Raw genomic sequence first — 25604 nt, forward strand, 5'->3', positions numbered from 1 at the left:
CTGTTATGGTCTGGATTGTTGATAGTATGTTTCGGTTGTTTGGGGGTGTTTTGGTTTTTCTTTGTGTTTTCTGCTTGCAGTGTTGGAGTGTGGCAGAGGCGGGGCTGAGCGGTTTCTCCTGAGGTTCGGGGAGGCACCGGGCGTGGCTTCATCTCCTCACCCTGGACAGCACACCTGGTGGCAATTACCCTGTTATCTTCTCAACATAAGCCAGCTCAGACTTCACTCCAGTGCCAGATAATTCCGTCTTGTTCGGTAGAGCCGGGTCTCAAGCCTTCTCAAGCCTACTTGTGTTTTTGCTGTTTTCTCTTGCCTTTAAAGTCATTTTTCTGACAACCTTTTTGTCTGTTTTCCAGCCCCGAGCCTCGCCGCCTCCAGCTCCTGCCTCCTGCTGCCCTCCACCTGCTGAGACCTTTGAGCATTTGTTTGGACAATAAAACCCCTTTTTGAACTTGATTCCTGGTCTCCTGCTACTTGGGTCCACTTAGTCCTCCAGGCCGCAACAGAATTATCTGGCCAAAATGGACCCAGCAGAGACTGAGCGAATGAAGCAAGCACTCACCTCTCAAGGAGCCATGGTTGGTCAACATGAAGAAGCATTGAAAGAAATTGTCGACCATCTTCAAAGACTCCACAACAGTGTGGAACACACTGTTCCATTGCTGGGCGGCTCACCCTTTCCCCTCCAACCACAGAGCCTACTCCTCCCCCGACACCGGCAGCTGAGGCACCCAACCCCCAGCCCCGAGAGCCTTACATCCCCATTCCCGCCAGGTATGCAGGTGATTTAGGGACATGTGCACAGTTCTTACACCAGTGTTCCTTAGTTTTTGATCAACAGCCCACTACATATGCCTCGCATAAGTCTAAAGTTGCTTTTGTCATGAGTCTCCTATCTGGTCAAGCTGCAGCTTGGGCCTTAGCTGTCTCGGGCCAGAGCCCAGGTCTATGTTCAGATTATGGCAGATTCTCTGATGAAATGAAGAAAGTTTTTGATCATCCTGTTAAAGGAAGAGAAGCTGAAAATCAATTACTTAACCTGCGACAGGGTAGTCAGCCTGTCTCCCAGTATGCTGTAACCTTTCGCATTCTCGCTGCAGAGAGCGGTTGGGATGACGCAGCACTAAAAGCTATCTTCCGCAAAGGGTTATCAGGGGAAATAAAAGATGAGCTGGCCGTTAGAGATGACTCCCCATCATTAACTGAACTCATTGATCTAGCAATTCGACTAGACAATAGAATGAGGGAAAGACGCAGGGAAAGAGCAGACAGGCAGAGGCCCCACTTCTCTTCCTTACCCTCCAACCAAGCCGGAGCTGCTTGTCGGATGCCCTCGTCTCCCCCCATGTCTGAGCCTCATTCCAGCTCCCCAGTTCCAGATTCCCAGGAAGAACCCATGCAACTGGGAAGAGCTCAACTCACTCCCGCAGAGCGACAGCGGCGTCTTCGGGAAAGGCTTTGCATCTACTGTGCCCAACAAGGACATTTCCTTGCTCAGTGTCCTGAGGTTCCAAAAGGAAGGGCTCATCAGTAACAGGGAGGGCACTGGTGAGCCGAACCTCCACATCCTCCTCTCAAACCCATCTCAAAGGTATGCTACACTGCTCACAACAGGCAATCCCAGTTAAAGTGTTGGTGGACTCTGGAGCAGACGATAACTTTATTGACTCAAACCTGGCTACACTCCATAACATTCCACTAGTTGAACTGTCAGCCCCTAAGAAGATACTGGCCATAGATGGCAGCTCACTAGATGTAGTCACTCACAAAACTGAGGCCATTAAGTTGACTGTATCCAGTAACCATCATGAATTTATTGAGCTGTTCGTCATATCATCCCCATTGTCCCCCATTGTTCTGGGAATTCCCTGGCTAAAATTACACAACCCACACATTGATTGGTCCACTGCTTCCATTCGTGGCTGGAGTAATTATTGCCACGCACACTGTCTGCTCTCAGCAGTTCCAGAGACCAGTCCTATCACCCCTAAATCACAAGAGGAAATAGATCTAACAAAAGTTCCCAGTGAATACCATGACCTATGTGAAGTTTTCAGCAAAGACCATGCTCTCTCACTTCCTCCCCATCGACCATACGACTGTGCCATAGACTTGCTCCCGGGAGCTCCACTCCCCACTAAGAGGTTGTACAATCTTTCCAAGCCTGAGAGAGACGCCATGGAAAGGTACATTAATGACTCTTTAGCTGCAGGCCTCATCCGCCCCTCTTCATCTCCAGTGGGGGCGGGGTTTTTCTTTGTGGAGAAAAAGGACAAGACTCTACGCCCATGCATTGATTTCACAGGTTTGAATGACATTACAGTTAAAAACAAATACCCACTCCCTCTTATAGACTCTGCTTTTGGACCCCTACATGAAGCCACAGTCTTTTCTAAACTAGACTTAAGAAATGCATACCATCTTGTCCGTATCAGAGAAGGAGACGAGTGGAAAACAGCCTTTAACACTCACTTGGGTCATTTTGAATACCTTGTAATGCCGTTTGGTCTGACAAATGCACCTGCAGTTTTCCAGGCTCTTGTAAATGACGTTTTGAGGGATCTGTTAAACATAGTGGTTTTTGTTTACTTGGATGATATTTTGATTTTCTCTCGCACATATGAGGAACATGTGGGACATGTTAGAGAGGTTCTGAAGAGGTTGATGGAAAACAAGCTGTATGTGAAAGCTGAAAAATGTGAATTTCATGTCACTACAGTGAACTTTCTAGGTTACATTGTGGAGAGGGGGCAGCTCAGACCAGACCCTGTAAAAGTGAAAGCAGTGGAGGATTGGCCAACTCCATCCACTAGAAAGCAGCTGCAAAGATTCCTTGGGTTCGCAAACTTTTATAGGAGATTCATTAAAAATTACAGCCGCATTGCTGCTCCCCTTACAGGGTTAACATCTATTAAGCAACCTTTTGAATGGTCATCTGCTGCTCAGGGAGCTTTTAAAAAGCTGAAAACAATGTTCACTAATGCACCTGTGTTGATCCACCCAGATCCTGGCCTTCAGTTTGTGGTTGAGGTAGATGCTTCAGACTCAGGAGTGGGGGCCGTCCTCTCCCAGCGCCTGCCTGCGGACCAAAAGTTGCACCCATGTGCATTCTTCTCTCGCCGTCTCACTCCTGCTGAACGAAACTACGATGTGGGGAACAGAGAGTTGCTAGCGGTGGTCTTGGCTCTACAGGAGTGGCGGCACTGGTTGGAGGGGTCTGTCCACCCATTCATCGTGTGGACTGACCATAAAAACCTGTCCTATCTTCAGTCAGCTCGCAGACTGAACCCCCGTCAGGCTCGGTGGGCTCTTTTCCTGGGGAGGTTCAACTTCACACTAACCTACCGGCCTGGATCGCGGAACCAAAAACCTGATGCCCTCTCCCGACAGTTTGCCCCATCAGAGGAAGAAGGAGCAACAGAGCCCATACTGCCCCCTTCCTGTGTTGTGAGAGCAGTAACATGGGAGGTCGAGCAGAAGGTCCAAGAGGCTCTTCGAGAACATCCAGCCCCAGAGGGATGCCCCCCGCGTCGACTATTTGTTCCACCTCCAGTGAGATCTTCAGTGCTCCAATGGGGGCATTCATCGAAGTTGGCCTGTCACCCTGGTGTTCATCGGACCCTCTCGCTGATAAGACAGCGCTTTTGGTGGCCGGCTATGGTTGCAGACACCAGAAAATTCATCGCTGCATGCCCTGTCTGTGCCCGTAATAAGTCCTCCCACCATCCTCCTGCCGGTCTGTTGCAACCCTTACCCATTCCACACCGTCCCTGGTCACACATCGCTGTTGATTTTGTCACAGGACTCCCTCCATCTGAAGGTAATGACACAATTCTGACAATTGTTGACCGTTTCTCTAAAGCAGTTCATTTCATCCCTCTCCCCAAGCTCCCATCTGCCATTGAAACTGCTAACCTGCTTGTTCAGCATGTTTTCCGCCTTCATGGCATACCCCAGGACATTGTGTCGGACCGAGGACCCCAGTTCACCTCTCAGGTGTGGAGGGCTTTCTGTAAGGCCTTGGGAACCACCCCCAGTCTCACCTCCGGATATCACCCGCAATCTAATGGACAGACAGAGCGGGCTAATCAGGACCTGGAATCCTCGCTGCGATGTGTAGCCTCCCATCTCCCATCCTCCTGGTCCCCCCATCTGCCCTGGGTTGAATACGCCCACAACTCCCTGATCAGATCTGCCACAGGTATGTCACCCTTCATGGTCACGCATGGTTTCCAACCTCCTCTGTTCCCCAGTCACGAAACCGAGGTGGCAGTACCTTCAGTCCAGGCCCAGTTCCGCCGAGCCCGCAGAGTATGGCGGGAAGCTCGAGCTGCCCTGTTAAGGACAGCTGCCCGGAACCAGCGATTGGCGGATCAACGGTGAACACCTGCCCCTGAGTACCAGGTTGGCCAGCAGGTCTGGCTGTCATCACGTGATCTTCCCCTTCAGACGGACTCACGGAAGATGACTCCCAGGTACATCGGCCCCTACACCGTCGACCGCATTGTGAATCCCAGTGCCGTCCGACTCAAGCTCCCTGCAGCCCTCAAGGTACACCCTGTGTTTCATGTTTCGCTTTTAAAACCTGTGGTTGACAGCCCTCTGCACCCTCCAGCTAACCCGCCTCCGCCACCCCGCCTCATTGATGGTCACCCGGCCTACACTGTCAACCGCATTCTGGATGTCCGCAGGCGGGGTCGTGGTTATCAGTACCTTGTCGACTGGGAGGGGTACGGTCCCGAGGAGCGCTCCTGGGTGTCTAGGTCATTGTTGTTGGACCCCCAGTTGTTGTCTGATTTTTATTTGCGATTTCCAGGCAAGCCTGGTAGGACGCCAGGTGGCGCCCATTAGGGGGGGGGGTACTGTTATGGTCTGGATTGTTGATAGTATGTTTCGGTTGTTTGGGGGTGTTTTGGTTTTTCTTTGTGTTTTCTGCTTGCAGTGTTGGAGTGTGGCAGAGGCGGGGCTGAGCGGTTTCTCCTGAGGTTCGGGGAGGCACCGGGCGTGGCTTCATCTCCTCACTCTGGACAGCACACCTGGTGGCAATTACCCTGTTATCTTCTCAACATAAGCCAGCTCAGACTTCACTCCAGTGCCAGATAATTCCGTCTTGTTCGGTAGAGCCGGCTCTCAAGCCTTCTCAAGCCTACTTGTGTTTTTGCTGTTTTCTCTTGCCTTTAAAGTCATTTTTCTGACAACCTTTTTGTCTGTTTTCCAGCCCCGAGCCTCGCCGCCTCCAGCTCCTGCCTCCTGCTGCCCTCCACCTGCTGAGACCTTTGAGCATTTGTTTGGACAATAAAACCCCTTTTTGAACTTGATTCCTGGTCTCCTGCTACTTGGGTCCACTTAGTCCTCCAGGCCGTAACAGATTATTTGCCTTTACCTCACCTTAGTGACTGTCGGGCAAGTCACAATGGTGGCTGAACCACAGCTGCCACATACTTTATCACCCACTGGAACCACTGAACATGTCACCACTGCTACAGATGGCAAAGTCAGGTCTGCTGATATGAGGGTGAAGAGCAAAATGTACACCCGTCCAGTACCTAAACTGGTTGAACTGCCAGATATACCGTCTGAATCCTAAATAGACTCCCTGTGTGAATCCTTACTATTTGTAGATTTGTTGCACAAATTTAGGGAAACCCATATTCAAGATTCACCCACATATTTAGAATGAGGGGCTTTCTCAGCAGCCAGTCAACATTCGGAGCTGGCAGGTGTGAGTGGGCAGCCTCATATGCGCATATGCTCATAGACATATCAATCCCATATGGACACCTGTTGTTTCTTATGATCTTATTATTTCTACTAGTTAATTATAATATTTGGAGATAAGTATGTAGAATCTTTACTTAATGCCATTTCATTTACTCTTTGTCTTATTTTACAGTAATTCATCTTGATAGTATATCATGTTTATTTCTTGATTGGACTTGCACTGTTCATTTATTTATTTACGTTTTTCTTCCCTTAGAAACTGTACACACTCCTTCGAAAATCCTTCGACTAATCTCTGAAGTGCTATCATTTCTCTCCGTTTGACCAGGCAGGCTGCTAACAAATATAGATCCTTGCCCAGTGCATTCCGGGGCTCCCCACACACACATGACTGGTAAAGTAAAATATTACAGTAAGTTCAATGATGTGACTCAAGAGTGTGACAGTCTACAAATTTATTTTATTTGCTGCATTTCTGTCCCATGTTTCGTCTTATTTATTTTATTTCTTGCTTTTATTTGCTGATCTTACCTGGAGATGCAACATGACAGAAAAGGAGCAATAAAATTAACCCCTTCATCTTGTTCTGTTTAAGAAATAAAATTCAGAATATTTAATAAATCGTCTGACTGATCAAACTTTCCCTCCGGTCTGTGTGTATGTCTTGCTCAAGGAAGCAGTCACAAATGGGCTGTACAAGAACCTGATTCTGGCCAATAGAAATTCAGAAAAGGCTGATGTTATTGGTTACTAGGTTGAGTTGAACAATTTAAGTTGTTCTATAAAAAATAAACTGTTAGAAAGAGAGACTGCAGCTCTATTTGACTCACAGACAGCTACTAAAACCAGTGGGATGATAGAAAAGTGACTTATAATCCCAAGAATGATCATAAACAAAATCAATGTACTGTGACTGATTAGTTATTAGTTGTTCATTCCAGGTTTGATCCATTTCAAAGGTGAATATTTGACTGCTCCTTTGATTTAGTTGAAACTGGGAGCTGAGATCATTCATCAAAAATCTGCTGATGTCACATTTCTCAGTTTGTGTTGACAGTGTTCATGAATATTCAGAGCCTGCCTCATCAGTCCTGCTCTGGACCGGCCTGGCTTTCACTTTGAGCGCCTCACCATCAACACACGCTGCGTATCTGTTACAGCATCAGTAAGGCCTTCAGCTCCGGACCACAGGCTCTGATTTCTAACAATAAAAAACAGTCTTCTTCAGTGAATATAGACTTTTAATAACTCAACTTTAACCACCAATCAAAGTTTCCTGGTGTCAGATAAATGAAAAGTAACAGTAGAAAATCTTCCATGTTTCCAGTCCATTTGGGCAAGTGCTTGTTAGCAGAACAGTCTCTCCTTTCTGATATAAAAATGGGCAGAATTGTTTAAGTCTGTTTAACAGGTTTTCCAAAATTGGGGTGTTATTTTGGGCCACGACTCAAACTGCAGCAGCTCCTGTCACAGGGAGGGAGGAGCACACAGTATTAATCTAATAGGAATGTGATAATAATCTGATTAATCTCTGTAGGGAAATTCTCTTTTCACTTCCTGCATCCACAGGAAGGTCAGAGGTCAGGCTCAGCTAAGCAACCATGGATGTAACATCACAGAGGAAGCAGCAGTGTCACAGCGCCACCTCTGGACAGATGATGTATTGGTCCATCTCTAAAGGCTGAATTATGCTTCAGCGTTGGAAGAGCGTACGGGGGTTGTGCGAAGCTCGCATTTCCTACGCAGCGCGTGTGTGTCCAACATACCTCTGCAAACACACAGAGCAATTCTCCTCCCCCAGCGTAGACCCTGTGACGTATGGTCGCTGCTCTTCTGTGGCGAGTGGACGACTCGTATAGGTGCGGGCACTCTCCAAAGTTTTCAAACACAACCGACGAGTCGGCACACAACAGTTTTTTTAAAAAAAAAAAAAAAAAAAAAAAAAAACGGCGCTGACGGCACAACAACAGGAATGTGATGCCGGTTGCAACGAAATGCCGGAAATAGTGTACTTCGGCGGACCAATCACAGCTCTTGTGGGGCTGCGGAGGGTCCGCGTAGTTACAATTTTTGGGAGGCGCGCGGCAAGGCTCTGCGGCGGTCGCACAACCCCCGTAAGCCCGCACAACCTCCGTACACTCTTCCTACGCGGAAGCATAATTCAGCCTTAACAGTCTTCAGTGTGTGACTGATGGCTCAGGGTGTGACATGATGCAGAGCGGTGGTTCTTAACCTTTTTGGGGTCAAGGATCCCCAAACTGATACACATCAAGGCATGGACCCTATTTGATGAGGTGTAGTCTCAGGGATCCCCATCTGATAAGATTTCGTGATTCCATTACCTGTCCATACTGTAGATTAGATTAACAGTGAAGAGTGTGAAACCTATCAACAAATAGTCACTCTTACATTCTCCCACCTGAGCTGTCTTCTAGTTAATGAAATTATAGTGAAATAATGATATTTTCACATTTTTTTAGGGAATCTCCATCAAAGACACTAGATTAACACATCAGATATCATTAAATACTGTATCTGGGTATGCTGTAAAAGGCTCACTTAATTAAATATTATTCAAACAGTGTGCAACAATCACATTGGCAGCATTACTCATAGATGGTGTGATCCAGTCCAATAATGGGCAGCCCTGTTGTTGTGGGTCATCTTCCTTGATGTCATCACTGTGGGAGTTTGACAAAGAAGTAGGCACATCCCGATTTGATGACCCCTCATACTGTTCATACATTTGCACACCTGTACTATTCTATGTAAATATAAACGGTTGAAAATGCATATGTAAACATGTCTCATGTCTTTAACTATTCCACATGACAGTTCTTATCAAATACCTTGACAGACTAGACCTAATCCTTGTAGGACATTTTGGGTGCAGAGGATTGAATAACTTTTCCACAGTTAATTGGTTTAAAGAGTTTATCAGGTTTTCCCCGTAGCATTGTTGTATATAAATTAAAAAAACAAACAAAAAATCACAGGTTTTGGACTAGTTGCAGTTACAGGGTATGAGTGCATGCTGTGATAATGATTATCTTTGTCTCTCACAAAAGATCAGAGTCCTTGCAGCACTTGGAAAAAAACAACAACAACAAAAAAAATTACATTTTTAAAAATGAGCTCTCTCAGTGTTGTATACTTCTTAGCCAGATTCACTGAGCCACTGTGTGTGTGACATTATCACCATGACTCCTCTCGCTGAGGCCTACCCCACCATGAAAAGAGTGATTCTTTTGCAGAAAAGCACAGAAATGGTCGCTCATGACAGGAAACAGCGTGAGCAGCATGGGTGGCTAAGAAGGAAACCAAGAAGCGAAAAACCAGGAGATTAACTCTCTGCAGTTCAGTGACAATAACTAGAAATAATCTTATTCAGCTCATCTATTTCCACAGATTCCCATTAGACTGATCTGTGTTGTATGTCACCAGTGTTATGCCAGATTTTATATCTGATACAAATCCTCTACCTCAGTCAGGTTACTGTCAAAAATGAAAAGGTAACCAGATACATTTAATATTAATGTATCCACTATAAACTACTATATATGTATTTTATATATGTATTTTACTATAAAATATAAACTTTCAAAATACAAAAATATGTTGTCAGAGACAGAAATCTGTGACTATGTTCTGCAGAAAACATTTAAGTCACAGTCTGAAACTCAAATCCTCCACTGAAGGTGTGTAAATCTTCTATGATATTCACATTTTTATTCCACTAATCTGTCTCTGTGTGGGGACTGCCTCCCTGCGCCAGTCGGCGGGGAGGCAAAAAACCTCACAATCAGCACAAACGGTGTCAATCTCATCTTCATTAGTTTTGGATGAAGATTCATTTTACAGCTACAAAGTGAACATGAAGTGACTTCATCAGTGAATTGACATAATTAAAAAAACAAGCTTTTAGTCCATCATCTTTCTTTCTTCTACCAGTAAACAACTCACTGTGTGCATGGTGGTCTGTTTAGCCATCAGGCTTCTGGATTCAGTTTCTGAATTTCAGTTTCGGAGCTGTTCTGAGCTGTAAAGTCAGAAACACAGTTAGTTTAGTTCAACTACATCAGGCTGTCACTGATTTTTATAAACTACTAGTGGAGGAGGAAGTCCAGAAATAGTTTGACTGCACATCTATAAAGCTTTCAAAGCATTTATTAGTTTTGTTAATGTTCAAGTTATCATCTATACATATGTATGTGCAAAGTCAAATCTGCTGAGTATCAAGTAAAAGTGAGTTCTACTTCCAGAATTTCCCTGGTTGGGATCAATAAATTATATCTATCTATCTATTTATCTATCTATCTATCTTACAAGGTGGAGGGTTAGGTTAAGGTTAGGGTTAGGCTGAAAAAAAAAGAAGAGAGGCTAATTATTCCACCTGTCACAGTTATAAATGCCACAATATATTTAGCCCTACAAATTTTTTCCTCCTCTCTTACTCAGTTACTGTCAACTTTCTGTTTGGCTCTTATTATTTTAAGATAAGATAAGATAATATATTCCTTTATTAGTCCCACGGTGGGGAAATTTCACGCATCACAGCAGCAAAGTGGATAGCAAGATACGAAGCACACTTACACATAACAGTATATACAGATAACACTACCAAAGAGCAATATAAACACTGTAAACAAGCAATATAAACACTGTAAACAAGGAATGAGCAATATAAACACTGTAAACAAGGAATGTAGAAAATACTATGTGAACAATTTATACAACAGAAGAAAATAACCCAAACCTGGGGGACAACACACTCCACCGGAGGTTCAGGGTTAGTGAGAACCCATGAGACCAAGTGGCAGAACCTGACTCCCGGACCTGGGTCTCAGGAACTGTCACACTTGATCCAGCCTTATGGGATCACCCTTTCCCTCCCGTCTTTACGTGTGCAGTAGTGCAGTGTGTGTGTGTGTGTGTATGTGTGTACGTGGTAGGGGAGGTGTGTGTGGTGTGTGTGTGTGTGTGGGGGGGGGTAGTTAAGGTGCTGTGAATGTGCATTCTAGTGCAGTCAGTGCAGTCCTGGAGAGTGTGTGGTCTACTGGGAGCACTGGTTGTTATAGAGTCTGACGGCTGCAGGAAGGGAGGACCTGCGATAGCGTTCCTTCACACACTTTGGGTGAAGCAGTCTGTCACTGAAGGAGCTCTCCAGTGTAGTTAAAGTGTCCTGCAGGGGGTGGGAGTCGCTCACAATCATGGATGACAGCTTAGCCATCATCGTCCTCTCACCTACCACCTCCACTGAGTCGAGGGGGCATCCCAGGACACTTCTCTCTTACATGAACACGATAATGGTTGTCCTGCTGCTGCGGCTCTTGGCCTTACAGTCCTTAGTGCTGGTTGCTTATTTTTGTGAGTAAAGATTTTAGCTTTGTTATACTCTTGCTCCAATCCAGTTAAGACCATGAATTCAAAGGGTTATGCCCAGTCTAGGGTGCTGAGACACAACATGGATAAGGCCCCATCTTCCTCAAGTCCCAAGTCCCAAGTCCTCAAGTCCCAAGTAGCCAGGAGGACAACTTCTCAAAGTTGTCCTTTTTGTTTATTTATAAAAATGAAAGACTAATATACAAAATAAAACACTTGTAGCTTCAGGGTGAACCAAAGCCAATATAACAAACAAAACAATTCTACCTGTAAGCAACAACTCTAATTCTAACAAAGAACCAAACACAAACATACCTCCCTACTAAACAAACACAGGAGAAAAAGGTTTAACCAAAATGGCAGTTCACCCCTACTTCTCTATACATAGACCACTTTCACAACACTGGAGCAAAGAACAAAGAGATGGCTGGCAAGGAGAGCCTGCTGCTGCCCTAACTGTCTCCATCTTGGGCATTATATAGCTCTTCTCCTGAACGATCAGCCAATCCAGGGACTAGAGAGCCTCAGCCAATCCTGCGTCGCTCACAGCACGCTTGCTAAAACAAAGATAGGGCAAAAGGACAGAGCACACACTCTGAACAAACTGAACACGACAACAGTTGTAACAAAAGTATAGAATGTAAATGCCAAAAAATGACATGGGGAAATACTTTTGAGTTCCTCACCTGGTTTCTTCTTGTACACTGCGAATCCGATGCCAGCAATGAGGAGCACAGCAATAACAGCCACCACAGCAACGATGGGGATGGTCAGGTCACTGGGCTTCACTGTTGAGCCAAAATAAACAAGTAAATCAATGAGTCAGTTAAAGAAATCAGAGCCTGTATAAAGTCAGTTAGAGCAGGAATCTGTGCATCCATTACATCCATTTATCTAGTTATCAAATATTTCCAATATTTATAAACACAGTCCTGTGGTCAATACTGCTGACCTTTATTACTTTGCCTCTGATGCTGAAGAATCTGTTGGACGTTTTCAAGTTTAGCGCTACATTATAAGACTTTTTCACTGCTTCCTGGAACTTAAGACCATTTTAATGATCAACATAAAGAATCAATACCAGACAAAACCAGTCTGCTTCCATATGAACATTGCTAAAGAAAGGTCTGAAACTACACATGAGCAGTACAGGAACAACAGTAAATTAATTAAGTTTTATTGTCTGTAAACATCCTGTTATTGCCTGATGAAAAAATACGTAAGACATTTTAATATTTTTGAGGGCCTTAAATTTACACAAAATATTTTAAGATTTTTTTCAGATGTTTTAAGGTCAAATTATGTGATCAATGAACCGGAATGAGATGTATGCACTGATTTAACAGTGACCCCAGCTGACTTGGTGTTTTCTTAAACTTGCAGTTCAGAACATAAACTATTATGTAGTCATCTCAGGTTTGACACAACGAAGGCAATTTTATGTCACAAGTTTTTATGATCGAAGGCAGGCTAGCTTGTGGTTGGATTTTAGACTGATCTCAATGCATGAGAAAACAGAGACAGGGAGCTAGATAAATTAATAATTAAAACATAAAATAAAATACCAAGATAAATAAAATAAAAACCCCAAATGAACAGGACAAACAAAACACCACAACAAAAACAGAAACAGACCAGAAGAGCAAAAGCAAAACACATTCACTGCAAATCAGGTTGAACAAATAACCTAAATGTGTCTTTCCCACCTCCATCACGTTCGATCTCAGTCTTACCCCAGTTGGTCTTGATCACTTTTGGGTCCAGTTTGGTGACGATGTCCTTCTTGACACCAGAGAGCTGAAACACACAGCTGTACCTCCACCAGTCTTCAGCTTTGACTGATGAAACGTTCAGGTCAACGCTCTTCTGGAAGGTTCCATTGTGGTTGTGGAGGATCTCTCCGTGGTCCACGTCCTCATGAAGCTCCTCTCCGTCTCTCGTCCAGACAACATGATTTTGTTGGGGTAGAAACCTGAAGCGTGGCAGGTCACTGGAGAGGAGGGAGTCTTCTGGAGGAGAGACACCGAGGGAAGCTCTGGAGAGAGAGAGAGAGAGAGAGAGAGAGAGAGAGAGAGAGAGAGAGAGAGAGAGAGAGAGAGGGAGAGGAAAGAGAGGGAGAGAGGGAAAAGGCAACAAATAAAGGAAGAGAGAAAAATGACAGAAAGGAAGAGGAAGAGTTAAAAAGGGAGGAGAAAGGGGAAAATAAACAGGAGACAAAGAGAGAAGCAGGCAGGAGGAAGAGAGGTAAAGAAACAAAGAAAGAGAGAAATAGTTGAGAAACGTGTGTAACCTAAAAAAACAGTTTTATGTACAGTGCATCTCTATATTGTTGTTTCATATCCACTATAATGATACTGCATATTAAAAACAGAAGAGGCATATGAACATAGTTGTGACCATCACATACATCAGGTCAGGTGAGTCTACCTGTTCTCAGCAGAGTGCTCCTCCCATAGTCCAAATACTTCTTCAGCCATCATCAATGCACCCCTGGGTGAGGAAGTTCTTCCAGAGCTCATTTTGACCTGTCTCTCCGTCCCACTTGTGTTTGGAGATGAAAGCCTGTGGTGTTGGAGCGATCCATGTCTTTGTCTTCAGGTCAAAAGCTATAAAGTCTTCTCCATCATAACCATACTGACTAAACCATCAGTGTGTCCGGTCTCATTGTCCCATTCACAGCCTACATCCACTGGATAATGCGAACACCTGAGAGAGAGACAGAGACAGAGTCTGCAGTAAACCAGTGTGATATCCACACACACATAAATAAATCTAGATGTTTTTTTGGCCATGTTGCTCAACCGTAGGTGTGTATGTGTGTGTGTGTGTGTGACAGAGAGTAATATAAGTTTTGTGACAAATCTGTGTTTGTTGTGTGTGTGTGTGTGTCAATGTGTGTGTGTGTGTGTGTGTGTGTGTGTGTGTGTGTCATAGAGTTAAATAAAAACTGTGTGACAAAATGTGTGTGTGTGTGAGAGAAGAGAGTGAAAAAAGAATGTATGTGAGTGTGTTGTGTGTGTGTGTGTGTGTGTGTGTGTGTGTGAAAACAGAATGCGTGAGTATGTGTGTATGAGAAAGAAATTGTGATGACAGTGTGTGTGTATGTGTGTGAGTGAGTGAGTGTGTGTGTGTGTGTGTGTGTGTGTGTGTGTGTGACAGAGAGAGATAAAAATCTGACAAAATGTGTGTATCTGTGTGTGGACAAAATGTGTGTGTGTGTGTGTGAGAGAGAGAGATAAAGATAAAAACTATGACAAATATGTGTGTGAGTACATGCGTGCGTGTGTGAAAACAGAATCTGTGTGTGTGAGTGTGAGCGAGAGAGAGAAAGAAATTGTGATGATGCTGTGTGTGTGGGTGTGGTGTGTGAAAATGTGTGTGTGATAGAGAGCGAGAAATAAAGAGGTGTGTGTAACAGAAAGGGAGAGTGTGTGTGTTTCTCTGTATATTTGTCTGAGAGGATTGTGTGTGTGTGTGTGTGTGTGTGTGTGTGTGTGTGTGAGAAGAGAGAGATAAAAATTGTCTGACAAAAGTGTGTGTATGTATGTGTGTTTGTGTGAAAACAGAATGTGTGTGAGTGTGTGTGTATGAGAGAGAGAGAGAGAGAGGAGAGAAACTGAGGTGTGTGTGGTGGTGTGTGTGTGTGTGGGTGGGTGTGTGTGTGTAAAAAAAGAATGTGTGTGTATGTGAGAAAGAGAGCAAGAAAGAGAGATGTATGTTTCTATGTAAATTTGTCTGAAGTGCGCGCGCGTGTGTGTGTGTGTGTGTGTGAACTACATTTCTGTAACTTTACAACAATTTGTTTTTAAAAAACATTTTATCAGCAGAAAGAGAAACGTAAACAAACCTCCAGTTTGGTTGAAGCGTTCCTTCAAGTGTCAATGCCGACTTTGAAGATCTGCTGGGTTCTGAGCTATCTGAGTTTGTCTGTCCCAGTAACCAGCTTCATCAGCTGTGGCATTCTCCATCCAGTCCTGTTTGGGCACCACTCTCTGTGTGTTGCTGTCATAGTAATTTGTTTGAACATCATCAACCAAACCAACAAAAACAAACTCTGGGAAGTTTGGGACTTGAGACGATCCCGTGAAGAAATTCCTCAGGGAATGACGCACTGTGGGACAAACACAGAACAACTGTCACTCACATTTATCAATTTATCAACCAGAAACATTTGTCATCATAAACACAACCACTGCCTGAACAACAGAAAATCATTTCTGTTCCACAACTACAGGCAAAAAACATGAAAACTTATACTGATATTCATGTTAAAGAAAAACAACAACAATAATGACAGATTTTTTTTCCATAGATCAACAGATTGTGGACATTTTCAATAATTTTGTCATTTTTAACACACTCATTTATATGTGACATACATGAATGGTTATTTTATCCCAATGCAAAAAAGTGTATTACGTTTTCAGAGTAGCCTATTTTTCTCCCTGGAATTTTGGCCTATATGGTCTTAAATAAGTATAATAAAATAATAACACTTTTTTTATCCTCAATATTTCAAGATAAAGTGAAACTCTTCAAATGCAGTGTGCTCTTCACTAATTATAAGTAGTAGTAGTAGTAGTAATTTGCATCTAAATAAAACAAAAACAAAAAAAAAAAACAACATCATCAGTTCAAACTCTTTGTTAGCCTAAAATCTGAACCACATCAGAGTATTTGTAAAATATAATCACATTTCATTGGCAATAAATCTAACATATGGAAGTGGCTTTTTTGTTTACAATTATATCATATAAAAAGTTATATTAAAAGAATTATGTTGCTGTTATATTCCTGCATTGTTGATATCAAAAAACTTGAAAAATGTACTTCAGTGAAATGAAATACAGCTCCTAAAAGTTAATGAAAAGAGAAAATGAGAATTTTGTTTCATGTGATCTTTTGTTTTCAACTCATTTTTTTTTTTTTAATAAAATGAACTTCTCTTTGTTGCTCATTGTGTATGTCAATTTACAGTTTGTCAGTTTATGTTGCTTATAGACAAAATATATTTTTTCCTCTGCAAAGGGAGTGATTTAAAATGTAGAAAAGTGTAATATGTAAGTACAAAAGTTGAATCAGTAAAAACTTAAATTGGTAAAAATACTATCAGGAGTTCTATCAGGAGTTCAGTTCACAAATCAGGAGTTAAATAAAACAAACAAACAAAAAAAACCATACATTTTATGGAAACAGAAAACTGTCACAGGACACAGCTGAGCACAAAAAGAAAGAAAAGAAAGAAAACCTAAAGATGAGAACAAGTTTGAGCAGATCAGCGTCCATCAGTCAGTGTGAGCGCAGAGGAGGTTTTGGCTTCAGCTGCAACATGAACACAGCGCCCTCACATGGCGCTCACTGGTACTGTTAAAAACTCAGGCTGTGCTGGTTCACGCACGCACGCACGCACACACACAGTCTGGAAACGTAAAATATTACGGTAAGCTCAGTCACACGAACCGAAGCATAACGATCTATTAATTAAAGAATACACAGGCTAAGCTAATCTTATTTATTTGTTTGTTTGTTTGTTTGTTTAGTAGGCTATTGCATGTTTTCTTAGTTTACTTTACCTGCTGCTGCCGCTTTTCTGTCTTGTATGTTTTGTCTTATTTTATAGAGCCTAAAATTCACACCCACTCCACCCTGGATCCAACAACTATCTGGAATATTAAAATGTTTTTAATCTACTACTTATTCGCGGTTAGGCCGACACAGGTCTTATCAAAGTCAGATGTTAAGATCTACTAAAGCAACTTAATGTGAAATTAGAGGAAGATTTAAAATGTGATCTTACCCGGAGATGCAGCATGACAGAAGGAGAGCAACAAAATAACTCCTTCATCTTGATTTGATGAAGAAATAAATCTCCCAATAATCAATAAGTCTGAACAGTGAAACCTTCCTCTCAGCCCCGCTGGCCGCTCGTGTCTCGACCAGAGGACGCAGTCTGTCGAGAGGGACCCAACTGCAGTCAAGATGGCGGACATGGGCGCCGCCATACATCCAATCCATACCGGAAGTCCATACCGGAAGTTTCTTCTTCTTCGCGCGCCATACATCCAATCCATACCGTTTTGTTTTTTCTTTGTCCTTTTGATGTTTGTTTGTGTTGATGTTTCGTCTCCTTTTCGCTAACCCCATTGTATATTGTATATTGTACGTTGTAAATAAAATAATAATAATTAAAAAATCCATACCGGAAGTCCATACCGGAAGTTTCTTCTTCGTGTATGGTGTAGAGGAGAGAGAACCGCTGTCGTTTTTCGCGACAGCGTCATCTTCAAGGTTGGATTTGGTGTTGTGCACTAAAGTGAAATAGTAACAATATTAACAACAATTTCAGCTCGACATGCCCGTTTTGCGGAGATGGTGGTGTCTGTTGCTTTTGGAAAACAACACCTTGAGCAGGTAGAAATAAGTATTCAGTAGATGAGATGGCCTAATGAACATTGGTAGCCATTTTTATTTTTCCACTGTTTGATGTTTTTTTCATTCATGTATTATGTACACGCGAGTGCTGATCTCGGGCCCTTCTTTATTTCAAACTAACTCTATTTTCTCATTTGTTAATTCTGTTATTGCTATTGACTGATTGTGTCAGTGCTTTACTGTCTGTTGCACTCCAAGCATGTTTTGGGTTTACTGGATCTTTAGGAGGCACTGTAAAGTCATTTGATACTTGTTTGACTTGAATAAACTATACTGGACTGAAGTAGAAGAAGCTCAACTTCCTTGTACTTGTAAGATATTATGTCATTATAGTCATGGAAAAGTCTTTGCCCACTGGACCAAGGAATGCCAGGAGCTCCTTGAGGGAAATCATATTCCCAGTCTTCAGCAGAAGAGGAAGGCTGTGCAAGACACTGAGATTAGTTATCAAGATGGATGATATATAACTGAAATTTATTGATTTTAGTGTTATTGAAAACAGTTTAAACACAAGATTGTCTCTGTTGGAGTCCTTCAAATGCACAAGGTTTTCTGGATTACCATTGTCATGACCCTGCAAATTGACTTTTCCAGAAAACCAGGGCAGAGAGGGCCTCTGATGACAACAGACAGTGCATGGCTGACCCAGAGAGATTCTGTGAGGATGATTGAGGAGCTCACAGGCATAGGAGAAAAAATAAAGAGAGGGGAGATAAGACTGCTGGACTTTGTCTTCGATGTGATGCTCCCAGAGGGAGCATCACTTACTTGGGAAATGGAAGGAAATTATTGGATGTTCAATTTTATTCCTCTGGAAAGCATAAAAACAAAAGAGTGCACCCTTTACAGCATCACAAGGTAAGATTGGGATCATGTATCTATTTTTCAGCTTTTGATCAAACGCCTTCAAGAAGAAGGTTGACAAGGCTGAAGGCAGAGAGCATGATGGCCGTGGGAGCCTGGCGACCCCCATTCATTGTCTTTTGTATGTTCATTTATTTGTGTGTCTGTTCTGTTTTTTGCTTGCTTTGGTTTTTGAGTAAGCATTTAAGTGAATAAAGATGTTTACAAAAAAGAGAACTCCAAGTCAAGTTATTATTGCCAGTATGATAGTGTAATATTGTGTTTTATTGGATTCCAGAAATAAATAGCATTAAGAGAAGACTGACAATAGGAAAATGTAATTGTTGCATTCATTTAATAGCTAAACCTGATCATGAACACATTTGTAGACCCAGGAAATACCTGTTCTGTTGCAGTAACAAATGTCTGGGGGCATTGTGTTGCCCATGATGCCCCCGCTCATCCCTGAAGATCCCTGGTGGGTGAAAATATGACCAGTAGGACTGAAGGTCATTTGCTAAGCTGCTCTTCTCTGCCTTTGAACAAACAATGTGTGGGGAGCTGTGTCTGCAGTGTTTGAATGATATTTGCTCCAGAGGCAGATCAATACACCAGGAATCTACAACAACTTTCCTTCCTCCCCAGCAGTCTGCAGCATAAAAGACTGCACAGACTGATGAAACATCTGCAGCATCTTAGTACACATGTCAAGAGATCTGAGCTTCCTTAAAGAGGTGGCTCAGACAGCACAGTTCCCCAACCTGACAAACTGGCCTTCCTGTCAGGTAATCTGTGATCCAGGAGATAAAGGAAGGACCATATGATCAATGCATAATGTCTGGGGCAGTACCACCAATGATTTACAGTGGCTTTTATTTTTATTTTATTTTTTTTATTAAAATTATATTAATGTCAAAGTAAGTATGACATTTGTTGTGACTGTGCATGTTGCAACTGCTGCCTAATCTGAAAGTCTTCAGTTAATTTGGTTGTGTAAATTCTCATTTTATTAATCCTCAGTTTATTGTAATATGAGAATTCAGTCTATTCAATATTAGCTATTATTCAGTCCTACTGAGAGTGTGTGTGTGTGTGTGTGTGTGTGTGTGTGTGTGTGTGAGGGTGGACCCCCCTACCACCACCACCACACAAACATAATATTCACATTTGTATTTATAACGTTGTTATTAAAGTTATATTCATGACACATTAACATTAAAAGGTAGTGATTAGTGTAGAGCTTACTAACTTCTGAGTTTTACAGTAGCCTATAAACTTGCGGAGTCAAAATAACTAGTCAATTCCCCACACTCAGCGGATGGATAAATAATCTCAAATTATTCTAAAAATCTGTATATTACATGTCTAACAAAACGCCCGAACACTCTTTTCTTTAATGGATTTGTTACCCTCCTAGATAAAAGAGTAAAAAAAACAACAACAACGAGTCAATTATACGTTTACGATAAACATGTAACTGCCAAAAATCCGTAGAATTATTTGTAAAAGTTCGTGTTTTTTATGCTTTTATTTTTATTTTTGGTCGGAGTAAGCGATTAACTAACTTCCGCCTGAGACTCCGCTTGAGACTTCCGGCATCGTATGGACCATAAATTACACGAAGAAGAAACTTCCGGGTATGGACTTCCGGTATGGATTGGATGTATGGCGGCGCCCATGTCCGCCATCTTGTCTGCAGCAAGGTACTCTTGAGCATAGATATCTATAATAAAGGCTAGATGTCTTTCGGCGGAGTCTGTAACGTCATCACCGGGCGGCCATCTTACCACAGGCAAGCTCTCTGGCAGAATCTATGGTAACAGACGGAAGGTGAGCGATCTGCACAAACATAAATACTCTTATCTCGCTGAAATCTTGACGGATTTACAAACGGTTTGGTTTTCTTACAACGTTATTAACGTGGCTACAATTCTGAATGTTTGACCAGAAGTGTAACATAATTATTAATCAAGTGCAGTATTATAACTACACCTCTGACGTTTATAAAAAAAAAAAAAAAACCACACCGTTTGAAAATCGGTAGAAAATTGAGCAAGTTATGGTTGTTAAAAAGTACATGCACCACTACCACACAACGTTATGGGTGAGCGAGCTGACTGTGGCAAGATGGCCGCCATGTGCGGACGTGCGACTCCATTGGCCAGCAGCGGCCACGAGACATCTAGCCTTTATTATAGATATCTATGCTCTTGAGTCTGTCTAATGAGCCTCACGTCACAACTGGGCGGGACAAGAACCCGACTGGCCAATAGAAAATCAGGAAAGCCTGCAACGTCATTAGTTATCAGGTTGATTTGAAGAATTTAGGTTGTTAAGCGAAAGTAAAACTAAACTCTGGTAGAAAGAGAGAATGAAGCTCTAATGTTTGAGTGACGCAGAGCCGCTTACATAGAGAAAGACAGCACAACAATCATTTCTTTCTACAGCAAAAACATTAACAGGAACAACAGAAAGGGAAAACAAGAAAACCAGAGGGAAGACAGAAGAAGTGACTTATAATCCAAAGAATGACCTTACAGAAAAAATGTGCACCAGGGAAAAATGTGTTTGTGCTTTTTTTTTTTTTTTTTTTTTTTTAAGAGCACATGTTTTAAATGTGTTATTGTGATTGTAATGTGTAATGACTGATTAGTTATTGGTTCATTCCAGGTTTGATCCATTTCAAAGGTGAAATCTTTTGACTTCTCCTTTGGTTTAGTTGAAAACTGGAAGCTGAGATCATTTATCACAAATGTGCTGATGCCACATTTCTCAGTTTGTGTTGACAGTGTTCATGAATATCCAGAGAGGCTGCTTGTATTTCCTTCAGCTGCTGAGTGTCAGTCGGAGCTGCAGCCTCTGTTCATGTCTCACTGAGAACAAAACACCAAAACACAGCAGCATCAGCATCAGTCCTGCTCTGGACCGGCCTGGCTTTCACTTTGAGCGCCTCACCATCACACACTCTGCGTATCTGTTACAGCGTCAGTAAGGCCTTCAGCTCCAGACCTCGGGCTCTGATTTCGAACAATAAAAAAAATTATCTTTGTACTGAAGAAACCAGCATTTCTGTATTTATTTACTCCCTCACTCCCTTTTCCACCCTATGTAGTGCCCTTCACAGTTCATCAGAATGCACCTTGGTACCTGCCTCACTTCCTTTACCTCACTTCCTTTTTCTCCCCTTTTCTCATTGATAATTTGCTCTAGTTTTGACTCGTTTACCTGATTAAGTTCACCTGTTTACTCCTTATTTAAAGACTGCACTCCCTCCCTCCTTCACATGGGGCCTCAGCTCTTTTAAGGAGTTTATCTTGCTCTTGTCTTACTTTATATAACTACATCATGTTAGTTTAACTGAGAACTTTATTTATCCTTATTTCTCTAAAATGGACACACGAGACAAATTTAATTCACCGTGTTGTGTTTTGATATTGTATCTGTTTTCTTTCGTAGTCAAAGCCTGTGTATGTCTTCCTTTTTTTCCTTTAACCCTCGCGGCGCCCCGGGCGGGTCGAAAAGACCCGCGTCTCGGAGAGGCCCAGGCCCCGCAGAGCTCCCCGGGGAGGCTCGGAGGGCCCCCGGGAGGCGAGGGGGGGAGCGGAGGAGGAGGAGGAGGAGGAGGCTCCGCTGCTGTCCAGAGACGGCAAGACGGCGTGGTCCCTGGACCCCCGGACGAGAGCGGGGCCGGGCAGGATCAGCCTGTCGGGCCCGCGCAGACCCACCGCCCTGGCCCGGGGGCTGGCCACAGACCCCGCGTCCGCGGTTCGGGCCTTCCTCACCCCGACCATCCTGTCCTCCGTGCTGGCCCACACCAACAGGGAGGGCCGCCTCAGGGCCAAGGCCCGTCTCCGGGGACAAGACGCGCCTCGGGAACAAGAGGAGGAAGAAGAGAGCGGAGAGGGGAGCGGGAGCGAGGGAGAAGCAGCGGAGGAAGGGGAAAGGGAAGACGAAGAAGAGAGCGGAGAGGAGAGCGAGAGCGAGGGAGAAGGAGAGCGCAGCGAGAGCGCGGAAGAAGAGGAAGGAGGAGAAGGAGACAGCGAGGGCGAAGACGGCGAGGGAGAGGGTTGGAAGGACGCGGACGATACGGAGCTGCTGGGCTTCGTGGGCCTCCTGCTGCTCTCGGGGGTGTACAGGTCCAAAGGGGAGGCCTGCCGCAGCCTGTGGGACCGCGACTGCGGCAGGCCCGTGTTCAGGGCCGCCATGCCCCTGAAGAGGTTCTTCCGCCTGTCGGCGGCTCTGCGCTTCGACGACAGGGCCACCAGGAGGGAGAGGGCCGAGGCGGCCGGGGGGGGACAGGCTCGCGGCCGTGAGGGAGCTGTGGGACGCGTGGACCTCCAGGCTGCCCCTGCTGTACGACCCCGGCCCCCACGTGACGGTGGACGAGCAGCTGGTGCCGTTCAGAGGTACGGGCCGCCGCTCGTCTCCTCTTCTCTCCTCTCTTCTCCTCTCTTCTCTTCTCACAATCTCCCTCCTCATCCTCCGCCCCCTCGACGACGGTTCTAACACTCCTCTCCTCTCCTCTCCTCTCAGGCCGCTGCTCCTTCAGGCAGTACATGCCCAGCAAGCCCGCGCGGTACGGCCTGAAGATGTGGGTCGCCTGCGACGCCAGGTCCAGCTACACCTGCGCCATGAGCCTGTACGCGGGCAGGAGCGGGGAGGATCTCCTCGCGGGGCCCGGCCGCTCCCTGGGCAAGCGCGTGGTGACGGAGCTGACGGAGGGGATGCGGGGCCGCACGGTGACCTGCGACAACTTCTTCACCTCCCTCCCCCTGGCCCTGCGGCTGCTGCGCGAGCGGGACCTGAGGCTCGTGGGCACCGTGCGCAGGAACAGGCCCGAGCTGCCCGCCCGTCCCCTGGAGCTCAGGCTCAGGAGCGCCTTCCTCGCCGCTCGCCGCGGGGGCGAGTCTCCCCCGGCGCGGCGCGGCAGGGGCAGGCCCCCCACGAAAGGCGGCATGGAGCCATTCGCCTCGGCCTTTGCCTTCACCCGCGACGCCACCCTGGTCTGCTACGCCGCCAAGAAGGACAGGAGCGTGCTCGTGCTCAGCACCGCGCACGGCCCGCCCGACGTGGACGAGGGAGGGCGGCAGCGCAAGCCGCTGGCCGTGCTCGCCTACAACGAGAAACAAGGGCGGCGTCGACAACCTGGATAAGCTGGTGGCCGCCTACAGCTGCAGGAGGGCCACCCGTCGCTGGCCCGTGGCCGTCTTCCACAACGTGCTGGACGTGTCCGCCTACAACGCCCTGGTGCTGTGGAGGAAGATGAGGCCCGGCTGGGCCTCCGGCAGACGGGACTCGCGCAGGCTCTTCCTCGAGCGGGCCGGGCGGGACATGGTCGCTCCGCTCCTATGCCGCAGGGCCCGCCTCCCCAGGGCCCCCGTCGCCGCTTTCCTGGTGAGGCAGGCTCGGGGGGAGGCCCGGGGGAGGGCCGCGCTGCTGAGGGCCGAGGACTCCGCCTCCGCCTCTGTGCCCCGGGCCTCCAGGAGCAGGACCAGGTGCGGAGCCTGTCCTCCGGGAGCCGACAGGAAGACCTCCTCCCGCTGCGTCTCTTGCGGGATTGGCCTCTGCAGGGCCTGCTCCGTGCTACGCTGCCCCGACTGTGATTGGGCTCTTCGCCGCGGAGCTCGCCCGGGAGGACCGCGAGGGTTAATGTTCATAAATGCAATTCTTTAATTTGAAGAAATAAACCTTTGTTCAGAGGACTCCATTTTCCTGACTTCCAAGCATTCTGCCTTTAAACAACATCTTTAATTCTGCACCTTATTTACATGATCTTCCTCAGTGAGTTTAGTTTTGTAGCAACTCAACATGAAGCAAGAATCAAGTTTCCTGCTGTGAGAATAAATGAAAAGTAACAGTGGAGAATCAAATCTTTCATGGTTCCAGTTAACCCATTTAGGCAAATGCTTGTTTACATGAAAGTCTTTATTCTGTATGTGAAAATGGCTTGAATTGTGAATCATTTTATTTGCATTTGTTTTCTATGATTTGGGGATTATTTGAGATGTTTAGATCATGAAAAAAAGGTCTTACAACAACAGGAATATGAATGATTGGAGAAAAATCAAGGCGGCTGGAAGCTCATAAATAAACACAAACAAACAATACAGGAGTGTTAATCACAGCTTAACATATATTTGTCAGGACAGCACTATGAGCTCCACTGTTATTAAACTCTTTTCCTCTCTCTTTCTGAGTGAAACCACATTGTGAAATATTCTCTCCCAGTGAAAAACTAACCAGCCTTGGCAAACAGAGGAACCATATTTCTGAATGAGACCTCCTCCTCATGAGCAGCGTTGTCTGGGGTCACTGTTGTTCTCAAACTGCAGCAGCTCCTGTCACAGGGAGGGAGGAGCACACAGTCTTAATCTGACAGCAATCTGATAATAATCTGACTGATCTCTGCAGGGAAACTCTCTCTTCACTTCCCGCCTCCACAGCAAGGTCAGAGGTCAGGCTCAGCTACACAACCATGGATGTCACAACACAGAGGAAGCTGCAGTGTCACAGCGCCACCTCTGGACAGATGATGTATTTCACCTCTGAACTGTGGGAGAGAAATCCCTTGATGACGATGTCATGTGACTTCCTGTTGGGCTCTGATTTATCAACATGAGAGCTCAGGCTTGGTGTGAAAGTGATGGGGACACATCAGCTTATTAAAAAAAATGTTATTTTAAATTCTCATCATAGTTTCCCAGGTTTTGAGCAGGTTCATGACACCAAAGACAGTCCATGTGGAGACACAAAACAGTTCAGTTCATGTCTCTTACAGCCCAGGCTGATGCCTCAGTGTGTGACATGATGTAGGCGATGAAGTCAGATACAAGAGCAGCTCATGTTTATGCTGTTCATACTGTATCTGGGTAAGTTGTAAAAAGTTAACCTCCTACACCGCGCTCTGACCTCTTTCCTTCTCCTCTTCAACATGTCAGTCAGCTGACCCACCTCCTTGTTCTAGTGTCTTGTTTTTTGTTTGTTTGTTTGTTTTTGTCTTACCAAATGTTTTGTTGCTCTGACAGATGTTACAGTCTGATGAAAACACCATCAGGCTGTACAGGTGTGTCTGCTTGCTGTAGCTGGCAGGGTGTCACTATATGTTTGTTGTAATGCTAATTAAGACACAGCGTGCACATAAACACACACACACTCACACACACACACACACACACACACACTTTAGCCTGAAGAACTGGCAGACTGTGTTTAACCTCAGTTTTGTT

General features: G+C 44.8%; 2 protein-coding genes and 1 pseudogene across 2 annotated transcripts in view; all 3 read right to left on the reverse strand.

Annotated features, from left to right (window-relative positions):
• LOC115368084 (uncharacterized) overlaps nt 1–25604 on the reverse strand; it is a 447723-nt gene that overhangs the window by 383305 nt on the left and 38814 nt on the right. The window lies entirely within an intron of this gene.
• The window catches only part of LOC115368090 (class I histocompatibility antigen, F10 alpha chain-like), a 410352-nt gene that overhangs the window by 288888 nt on the left and 95860 nt on the right, over nt 1–25604 (reverse strand). The window lies entirely within an intron of this gene.
• LOC115368101 (class I histocompatibility antigen, F10 alpha chain-like) lies at nt 11468–17139 on the reverse strand (annotated as a pseudogene).

Source organism: Myripristis murdjan, chromosome 11 (assembly GCF_902150065.1).
Source record: "Myripristis murdjan chromosome 11, fMyrMur1.1, whole genome shotgun sequence".
NCBI classification, from domain to species: Eukaryota; Metazoa; Chordata; class Actinopteri; order Holocentriformes; family Holocentridae; genus Myripristis; species Myripristis murdjan.